Source organism: Pogonomyrmex barbatus, unplaced genomic scaffold (assembly GCF_055798465.1).
Source record: "Pogonomyrmex barbatus isolate J1 unplaced genomic scaffold, ASM5579846v1 scaffold22, whole genome shotgun sequence".
Lineage (NCBI taxonomy): Eukaryota > Metazoa > Arthropoda > Insecta > Hymenoptera > Formicidae > Pogonomyrmex > Pogonomyrmex barbatus.
In genome coordinates this window covers 332,021-343,271 of record NW_028297119.1, presented here as the reverse complement: position 1 = coordinate 343,271, position 11,251 = coordinate 332,021, and the positions used below count along the sequence as shown (strand labels likewise).

General features: G+C 38.8%; 1 pseudogene; it reads right to left on the bottom strand.

Moving 5' to 3' along the window:
- Window positions 1-4,454: 4,454 nt before the first annotated feature.
- LOC148936386 (uncharacterized) lies at window positions 4,455-10,057 on the bottom strand (annotated as a pseudogene).
- Window positions 10,058-11,251: the final 1,194 nt, after the last annotated feature.

Here is an 11,251-nt window from a genome sequence, read left to right as displayed (position 1 = left end):
TGAATCCATCCCTCCCGTTCTTCTGCCAAGATTCGGCATAAAGTCCTCGTATCCTGCAGTCACAGGTCATAAGGAACGAGGGGAGCCAAGTGAGCTAGTCTGCAAGTAAAAGCTCGCGAAATACGTTCTCCAGGAAATACACATCTGAGTATCTCCAGTAAACTCGCCCCCAGTCACGAAGGGCAATCCTGGCTGTTTGTGTTGAGGAGAACCGCGGTTACGAGGTTCTCGCCAATGTCCTCTTCGCCATGCATTTCCCTCTTTAATGGCTACTATATCATCTTGTTCCATGTCACTTAGACACAGCTGGTCCTGTTTTATTATCATCCTCTGATGTAATTCCTGATGGAGCTTTTCCAATGCAGCTTTGCCGTTTTTTAGCTGGACCCAAAAGAGTAGCGGCGACTCCACTTACAGAATCTTCACGTCCAAACGTCCGCGTGTTAAGAAATTAGTGTCATGTGATTCGATTTCCATTTTTGTTGTTCTAAAAGAAAGATTTGGTTATAGCAAACAATAATATATATATAAAAAGGGAATATTGTTCGGTAAGGAAAAGGAATTTTATATATATATATTGATATTATTTCTAGTCTACAGTCCATGTGAATGGGAATGCAAGTGTCGAGGTTTTTTTAGTAAGGAGGAAAGGATATACGGGTTGTAGATCTTGTTGATTTGGTTGTTCGATTGTATCTGGTTTTTTGCTCATCTCGGTTGAGGCCGTGGGTTTCGGGATTTTTAGATTTGTTTCTCTTCTTTCCTAAATGTAATAGAAGTTGGGTTAATGAGTCATGTGGCTCCTATCAGGTATATTGACCATCCATACACGGTGTGCAGAGCATACGATGTGCACGAGAATGTCTATCCAGTATTAATTTTATTATTCTCCCTACTAGGTATATTCCAATGATTCCGGCTGTTTCCGAAAATTAAAAATTTACTCCAAAATTTCTGCAGATTCAGCTATTTTTGTTATAGATGCTTTATCCATTAAATTTGAGAACGACTCTCCGTTTAAAGCCGATCGTCCTATCATTCCTCTGGTGTTGAGTACTGCTGGCCTCTCGGCAGGGAACATTATATGATTGCGAAGATCTTCAAGATTGCTGTCGGTATATATTCCGCTCGTTGTGAACGCTCCAGGACTAATATATTTCCATGTCGGTTTAGTTATAGATTTCATGACGGTCGGTGGTTGTGCATCCATCGGTCTTAGCATTAATTTATACCTCCTTAGAGATACATAGCAAGTAAACGAATTACATGTTACTTAAGTCCCTTGGCGCAAAAGAATATGAGTTTGCGGGATTAAAAAATAAGTATGTTTCTTCGAATTATAAGTAGCTGGTCGTAGCAATCATTGGTTCGTGCAATTTTCACTTCGATAGGTAAACATTTTACGATGTGAATTACTTCATCCACCAATAAAGCCATATATCCCAATCCTTTCATTAAATAGTAGGCAAAAATATCTGGTGATTGCGTAGCAATAGCTAAAGCATTTTGTAACATCTTGTGTTCCAGTGTACAATACTGTAGTAAAATATTTTGGTAATTTATTTATGTGCGGATTTATTTATGTTTTTCGACATATACGAATTTCGAGTTCATATAAGTAAAGATGTCGAGGTTAGAAATTATTTTTTAAAGATTGCTATGCCAAGTGAGGTTTAAAAAATAATTAACTTGGAATGTTCCATGCATATGAGCGTATATCCGTATGTTGCATACTTTCCTTTAGTTGCTAAAGCAAAAACAGTGTCTTGAGCGGTTAAAGAGTAAAGAGATTGTTTGCTGATATTATCTAATATTTGGTTTGCATCCACTATATAATACCCCGTAATTATTAAATTTACAAGAATCTGCAGGCACAGGATCCCAAAAGCTATCGCCTCCTTCTATATCCGCGCAACGAGTAGCGCTAAGTTCACAAGCTACTCCCGATCTGAGTAGTCGATTGTTGTTTATTCGTACATCGACTACGTAATCTTGTAACGTAATCCTTATATTTGCGAGTACGACAACGTCTGTCCACATGCTGTACGGATCTGAATACGTGCTCCCTTTGCATGCATCGTCGGCGTCTACGTTGCTTGCTAATGTTACCGGTCGTGCTGAGGTGTGACTCGATTTTAATCCAGTAATATACGTGTTGTGTAATTGATAAGTTCCATAGGCGTGCATATGCTGGCATATTTCGCGCGATGTTTCTTCTATGTAGGAATATTTGCCGTTAAAAACGTTCATGAAGTGAGAGAACGGAGCGTCCCGTTTAACCACGTTAATATTGACCACAGTCCTAATTGATCATGTTGCGATTGGCCACATTGCGATTGATCACGTTGATATTGATCACGTTGCAATTGACCACCGTCCCGATTGATTACCGTCCCGATTGACCACCGTCCCGATTGATCACCATCCCGATTGAAATTGAATATTCAATGTACTGTTCTTATCACTGCGTTTAATAGCATTTTTTATTTTATATCAAGTAATATGTGTAGTCTACTGCAGTACGCGGGATGTTCTCCTAACTCTTCCGAATCTTACATATTGCAATATCTTACATATTGCAATCATACATAATAATTAACCTTAAATCTTGATAATATATAAAGAAAGATTAGCTTTCCAGAGGTTATGAAATATTAATATCAGATGCATTATTAATTGTCGTTATGTCTATATTATTAAAATAATTAATAAGTTAACCAAAATTTTGTATGAATATATATATATATATTCATACAAAATTTTGGTTAACTTATTAATTATTTTAATAATATAGACATAATGACAATTATATAATGCATCTGATATATTTCAATGATTATAATAATTATTATAATTTAATGATTGCAATATGTAAGATATTGCAATATGTAAGATTCGGAAGAGTTAGGAGAATACGAATATACTGTAGTAGACTACACATATTACTTGATATAAAATAAAAAATGCTATTAAACGTAATTATAAGAACAGTACATTGAATATTATCAATTTCAAAACGATCAATCGGGACAGTGGTCAATCGGAACGGTGATCAATCGGGACGGTGGTCAATCGGGACGGTGGTCAATTGGGACTGTGATCAATCGAGACGGTGGTCAATCAGGATAGTGGTCAATCGAGATGGTGGTCAATCGGGACGATGGTCAAACGGGATTGTGGCCAAATGGGATGGTGGTCAATCGGGACGGTGGTCAATTGCAACGTGGCCAATCGCAACTTGGTCAAATGAGACTGTGGTCAATATTAACATAGTCAAACGGGTGCTACTCGAGAGAACATGCCACATCTTTTGATCATTCTGTCGATTTCAACTTTGCATTGAATTATTCTTACTGCCTCGAATTCATTTATCTGTAATAATTGTACGTAGACTTTGTTAGATTCTACATTTTGTGGTGGAATGTCACATTTCTCGATATTTAATAAAGATAAGGTGGTGTAATTTGTAGATGACGATCCGTAATCGTAACCTATGATTCCATAATTTTCGTTGATCCGTTAATATTATCAGGATTATGGTGGTTATTCTCATAATTTGATGATCCATCTGAAATTTCAATTATTTCGATTTATTATTTATTTGTTAGTTCCTTATTAATAGATATAATAGCGGTTGATTTGTAATTCAATTGTTTCTTTGTTTATTTATGAGTTTCAAATTTTTCACAGGTCGCGTTCGTTAATTTTCATAGTGTTAGTCATTCTTAGGTATTCTTATCGTTTAACATATTCTTGAAAACCAGGGTTGGTGATAAAAAAAATTTATCTGTGAGGATAAAATTTGAACTTTAGCAGACAGGTTCATTGACTTCTGCCATGATTATTGAAGTATTGTCTCATATTTTCTCGGGTTCTCTCCTTTTTTTTTACTCTCGTTTTTGTTGGGTTTTTGTGACTTACTTCAAATATGTGTATACCAAATGTTCATAATGATGTGATGAAGCTAGTTTTCTATAAATGTCTAAATTTCATGAACCCACAGTTATTCTTGAGTCTCTGTACGGTAAGGATGGCCGCGCGATTTTTCGATGATTACGTGATAGTGGCCTAACTAGCGAGGCCGGTTCGATGGGAGATAGTGTGGAGGAAGAGATGGATTCGGAGGTTATTTATTTCGTGTCCTCGCGAGGGATTCTCCGTGATCCCGTTTAGATTTTTCTGATTAGAGTCTTTTGATTTAGCAGCGATCCTCCTAGAGATTTTCGAGGAATTTGTCGCGAGAGCCAGTACTGGTGTGGATCCGGGTCGCCATCTTCCGGTATATCTATTATTTCTCTCTTATTATGAATCTTATTCTTACGATTTAAAATATAGTAATTATTATTCTGATATCTTAAGGAATGGTGGAGAAGGGAATGGTAGAGAAGGAAAAACATAATTTTAATTTAAATTTGAAAAAATGATATATATATATATATATATTTCATACACATTTATTTATCGTTTAAAACATAGTACACAATATTATTTATAGCATAAGATATTAATTCGCACTCTATGGGTGAATTTTTATCATAAATCTTGCACAAAACTTGCACCGCATTGCATTTATCGGTGATACAATTTTGGCGTAAAAAAGTTACAAATTGTTTAAATTTTACATTTATGCTGTGTATATTCTGACATAACTAGATATATGCATGCTCGATGCAATGTTCCAATTCAAATAAAAAGAGTATGATTGATGGTTTCATGTACAAGCAAGTATCGCGCAATGTCAGTAATTTTACATTATTTTTATACATTTTTACGAGTTCTATCAATCAACATCTTCCATGAGGCAATATTATCTGATTGCTTCGATTATCGTCAAGAATCAATTATACATGAGACATTGGTCCCATATTGATTCCAATATCCAGATATTTATATGCCGTAGATATTAATGCGAATCTTCTTTCCAAAATACTGTATAACAAGATGATGAATTTTAAAGAGACGTACTGTAAAAAAAAGATTACAGGTAAAAAATAAGTACTAGTTTTTTTTGTAAAATTCAATCTTTATTCAAAAACAAACAAAAAAATATTAATCAGCGAAATATTTCCCGTTTGCATCAACGATCTTTTGCCATCTTTCGAGTAGCTTGCGAGTTCCTTGACGATAGAAGTTCATCGACTTCGAAGCGATAAAGTCATCAATGCATTTTCGTATCTCTTCAAATCTCATGAAATGTATATCAGCCAAATGATGCTGCAGCGACCGGAATAAGTAATAATCGGAAGGCGCCATGTCTGGGCTATACGCCGCGTGCGGGAGAAGTTCCCAGCCTAACGCAAAGATATGGTCCTGAGTCGCTTTCGCAACATGTGATCGAGCATTGATCATGAAGCAAGATCACTTTACGACGTTCTTGGCCAGTAAATGGCCTCTTTTCTTCTAATGCATCGCTCAAATTGGTCAATTGTTGTTGGTAGCGGTCTGCCGTGATTGTTTCACCCGGTTGTAACAACTCATAATACAACACACCTTTCCAATTCCACCAGATACAGAGCAAAACCTTCTTGGTATGGATATTGGGCTTTGGCGTCGATTTCGAAGATTGACCAGGATTAACCCATGATTTTCTACGTTTAGGGTTATCATAAAGAATCCACTTTTCATCGTCTGTAATTTTGTGCAGAAAATCTTTTTTCCGGAACTTTGGAAGCAAAGTGAGTGCAGTGTCACGCCGACGATTTTTGTTGTTTTCGGACAATTCATGCGGAACCCATCTGCTTTCCTTCTGAACCTTTCCCATCGTATGTAAACGTACGGAAATGGTTTGCTGCGTAACGCCAAGCTGTTCTGCAAGCTCCTTTTCAGTTTGCGCAGAGTTTATATCCAGCAGTGCTTGCATTCGTCCGTTTCAATCTTTTGAGGGCGTCCAGCACGCAGTTCATCTTCAAGACTGAAATCTCCTTGGCGAAATTTTTGATACCATCTTTTACATGTAGTATGACTTACATGTAGTATGACTTACAGCGTTCTCTCCATATGCAGCACAAATCATTGCAGTGGTTTCAGCAGCATTTTTCTTCAGATGAAACGCGAAGTGGATGGAAAATCGAATATGCTCTTTTATTATTGCCATCGTGAACACTACTGATTTTTGAGGTTATGTGCATCAACCGCCAAACCGTATGGCATTTTAGAAGGCCAAATGTCAACGCTTTAAAACCGCAAAAGAGCGGGAAGATATATAAAATTTAAATTGTTATTTCGGTTGTATGAAATCTAAAACTCAGAACTTTTTTGTACACTTAATACTTATATATTTATGTAAAACCATTTATTGGTTACTCCTGTCTCACGAAACACATTAATGTTTCATGAATATTGCAATTTATCTAATCAAATTAAGAATTGACATTAACACGATGATATTGCGCAAATAATTGCAATTATGTAATATTAAAAAATAATCGTGAAAGATCATTAAAAATAATATTTATATTTGTATATTTATATATTAAAATATATTTATATATTTTATTTTATACTCTTTATTTTATACTCTTCCATTATAATCTTATCACAGACTATTAATTTAGCTTTTAAAACGATATTAAACGATATTAAAGAATAATTACGAAAAATAATTTTCATATTGTTACGTCCGAGGTTCTAGAGGAAAGATAATACCTTCCGTCAGGAGGAGGAGAACTCGAGTGGACGCACGGAATCTTTGTTGCTTTCACAGATCGACGTCGCGAGGTCGAACGCGCGTTAAGGAGACAGGAATCGGATCAGCGTTAATGACGTTATAACCCTTACCTGCGCTAGCGCTATCGGTGGTCCGTTTTAGGTCAGAGAACCAAATCTCTTTTACCAGGGATGGACCTCTTCAGGGAGTCGTGAACAGTTCGGGGTCAAACTTTTTAGATTTTTTAAATAAATCGAGACGGAATTCGAGTTAACTATGATTTAATAATAAAAAAAAAGGAAATACAATATGTTAATTCTAAGATTCTACGAAGTGGCACAAATATTACTGTACATTTGAATATGGAAGTACTGGTTACAAAAATTTTATACATAGAACTTCAAATAATAATAAATAAAAAAAATCTGATATTTATATTCCCAATTGTTCTAATTGGGGCAAAAAATTGGTAATCGCGAGCATATCGATGGGATCGGGTTGCAGGTGTGGCGGGGGATTAGGATGAGCGCTACGGAAAACCTTCATTGGAACAAGATAGGGAAGAGGGTCACGGGAAGTGTACATAGGGATAATATCGTGAACTTGTTTTGAGATTTGATCCCAAAACTGGCTATCGGGTTTAAACTTTCTTTTAATGTAAAAGGTTCCAGGAGGTGGATGGGTAGGAGAGCGGGGAAATTGACGGACGGTCGTAGAATTTTTCCATGTCGAAGTGCTCTGGAGTGCACTGTTTCTCAAAGTCTGCCGCGAAGCGGAGGGCGGTGACGTATTGGTGTAGAGAGATGTCAGAGAGTCTCGAGAGGCTCTACTTCGATTAAGCGCTCCGCGAGTTCCTCGGCGTATCCGTTTTCGCGACGAATTCGTTTGTTGAGCTTCTCCCGACGATGTCACAATGCCCGTTTCGTTCGCTTGTTCGGGATGGCGTTCGTTTGGTTCACTATATAAATACAAGAGTTAGGTGAGAGAGAGAGAGAGAGAGAGAGTGAAGTGAGAGTGATAGAAGAATTGAGGAATCGTGATAAGACAGCTTCATCGAATCAATCGGCGGCTTGCCAGGTGGGAATGTTGGGGAGGCAGCTTCACCGAATCAATCGGCAGCTTGCCAAGTCAGTATGTGGAGAAATCAGGGAAGGCAGTTTCACCGAATTAATCGGCGGCTTGCCCATTCGGAATGTTGAAGAATTTTAAGAAAACAATTATGTCAAAATCGCGAACCAAACAGCCAATCTACCGCGGGAAAGGGGTAATAAAAATGGACTTATTTTTGTCGTGGCGGGCGCTGGTGATGGGCAAGAAGTGGTACCTACGCTGGATCGTGGATCGTATCACACGTGAATAAAGGTATCGCGCACAGATTCTAACTGAAAAAATTGGCAACAACCTCGGATGATCGCGTCCGTCAAAATGTGGGGCGATGTGAAGGGAGAAAAGAGCGATTCGCCTCCAAGTCGCGGTTTTTAAAAGGTTCCGAAGGGGTGGGAATATCTGAGAGCGTGATGGATTTCCGCGTTGGCTTGTCAAATAATAATTTAGAAAAATTGTGAATATAGAGGAAGGAGGGGAGTGGTGTTCTGTGAATTGTGGTTGTTTTTATATTTCCAGATTTCCTAGCAAATGATGGAATTAGTTAGTGAAAATTTTCCCGCCATTCCATACCCTCAATCATTCATTGGTGTGGCTGCCAACGGCCGCTAATCGTTTCTTCTTGATTGGCGTTTCCCTTAGTTTCCCCACCAATTTGAGGAGTGTCACCCTCGAACGATCCGACGCGTTTCTTATCCGTTAGGAATTTGCTTTTGTTAATATTTTTTATTTTTATTGGTATGTTATAAACTTGTCGGTGCCGACAAAGCTGTCTATTGCAAGAATTATTTTTTTTTATAGTGAGACGTATCTCGAGAGAAATTTTTGTGTATTTATTTAGGGTTTCTTTAGATCGTTCGAAGCGCTTCATATTCTGATTAGCAGCCGTTATCTTTTTCCAAAAGAGAAGAATTCGTGAAGTCCCCCGGACGTAACACCCCCCGCCTTAGACAAATGTTGTGAGTGCACAACATTTGCAACAATAGGATAATAATTCTTCTTTTTCGATTCCCTTTTTTTGTAAAGAAGAAGGAAGGAACAAGCGACCACCAAAACCTCTTCCTTATTCCCTCGTTCTTCCTCGTCTTCGCTTACATTACATTATATTCGCAAACTGTTTAAAATTAAATTGTGCGCATCGTTTACTCTCCCCCCTTTTTTTTTAAAGAAAAATATCTTAAGTGTTTCATGCCTAAAATTTGTTAATGCGTATTTATTTTGAAAGGACTTATTTCTCCTTGTTGGAGAGGGTGAAAAATGCGCAAAATCTTGATGTATGATGCGGAGGTGCTTGGATTCGATAAAAGAGTATTATTGCTATTATTATTATTATTATTATTATTATTATTATTATTATTATTATTATTATTATTATTAGTACAAATTATTATGATTACGAATAGATTCAAAGGAATTATAAGAAGCTCGAAAGAATGAACGATAATTTTGGCTTAACTCTATCGCATTTGTTAAATAGCTTTCAAGAGAAAGGAAATAGTTTTGCATAACAAAACAGACAACAAACTCTTATCATTTTTTTTGGAAATAACATGTTATACTACGTGAATGTCACCGGTCGCGTCTCGTTTTATTTGGAGTTAAATCTCTATGTTTTACATCCTAAGATAAGTTTTCTAACTCCCTTTTTTTGGGATCTTAACACATGGCCAAATTATGGCCACTAGGCGTTTTTACCTGCCTCAGTCGTTGCGTCTCGTCTGGTTATGATTTGTTATACTAGGGTAAGGTGACATCTCCCTCAGAGACTGTCTCCCACTTGTGAGGAGGCAGTACGGGCTTCGCGAACCCGAGATATCCGAGCTGGAGTGAATGGGAGAGAGTGATTGAGTGAAGGATGTGTGGGGTGCGGCGGAAAACTCGTTGGATATTTCCGGCAGACTAACCAAGGGGGGAGTAGTAGACCCCCCGACCGGGTGGGAGATGAGGTCAGTACCGGGCCTCTGAGGGGCGATTTTAACTCCTTCATGCATACTATGGGAGGACCGCTCTCTCCCACTGTACGGAGCTTATGTCGGGGTTGAAGGCAGCACGTAGGCGCACGTATGTGGGACTACTGGGGCCGGTATTTCCCAATACCCGAAGCCGTGTAGGGTAAATCACGGCGCCGTCTAGCCGAAGCCCAGATGATCGCCCTTCGGATGGGTCTGGGTGATAGGGATGACGTAAAACCTTTAGCATCATTTATGGCGCGGGCCTATCCCGTATCCTTTTCTCATAGAGTCACTTATAGTGCAGATAGGGTATGGCCAGCCTGATAAGCCGCTTCTCGGTTTCTGTACTCTTCATTAGGGACCTTCTTACAACGGGGAAGTAACCACACCGAGGTGTGGTTATTATGATGAGCGAATCGCTTCTACTATTCTTTGCGGCATGTATAACGCTTCTAAATTAAATCAGGATCTCTTAAGACGACGACCGGCTCTCCTAAGGATGAGACTATGAAACAAAAGGACGAATCTAGGAAACCTCGTGTAATAAGTTGCCAGGAGGTAAAAGTGAGAGTGGAAAGACTTCCCACCACACTTACTTCCTCCCAACATCAGGATGTTGATCTGGATAACACGATTATCATGTCTCCAACTATAGGCGATAGGAGTATCGCTGAGTCAACGCTGAGTCAGATGGACATTGCAGCTCTAGCGCCCCCCAAGCAGAGAGGTAGACTACGTGGCCCCAATTATAAAGGCCTACAAAGAGTCTCATCAATAGGGACTGATCCCTCCTGGCCAAAAGGTGAAGAAAGCTGGTCAGCAAAATCTACAAATGATGATGATGATGCTATGTCAACGGCCAGCAACAGTTCAAGGTGTAAAAGAAAGAGAAAGGTGCTGACTACGGCCGATGATATCGAGGAACACTCACCTGATGAAGAATCTATCGAGGACCCAGTGGATGAACTGGCTCCAACCTTCAGGCTGGGTTCCCGGATTATTGAATTGTCCAACTCGATTGAAGAGATGCGAGCTAAATCGTCACGAATTCAAGGCAAGCTTAGCGGGAGGATAGAGGCACCTGATGAAAATTAAAACAATATCAGGAATATTAACAGAACGTGCGCAGGCTGGAGGATCGGATGATAGATCCAGGCAAACCGCATCTAACTTAACAAGAGAGGTAACGTTGTTAAGGAAAGAAATAGCTCGGCTTAAAGAAGATAATAAACAGCTTAAACTTGAGAACAAGCGTTCGAAAGAATATTATGAAAAGTTGGTGGCACCTTCAACTTCGACGAAAGTTTTGTCTCCTCCGGGTATCCCGAAACGTCGTAGCCCGACATACAGTGAAGCATGCGCCGCTGCTTCTTCCAAGGCTGACGGTAAGCGCTCATCTGGAAAAGAGAATGACTTGGTTTCACAAGTAACAGAACGAGTGATACTTACCTTAAGTTCGCTAGGGCTGCTTCCTCCTCCTGCAGATTCCGGTATTTCCAAAAGCGACGTTGATTCTAGTGCTTCAGTACCTGAAAAAAGAAAGTAGAAA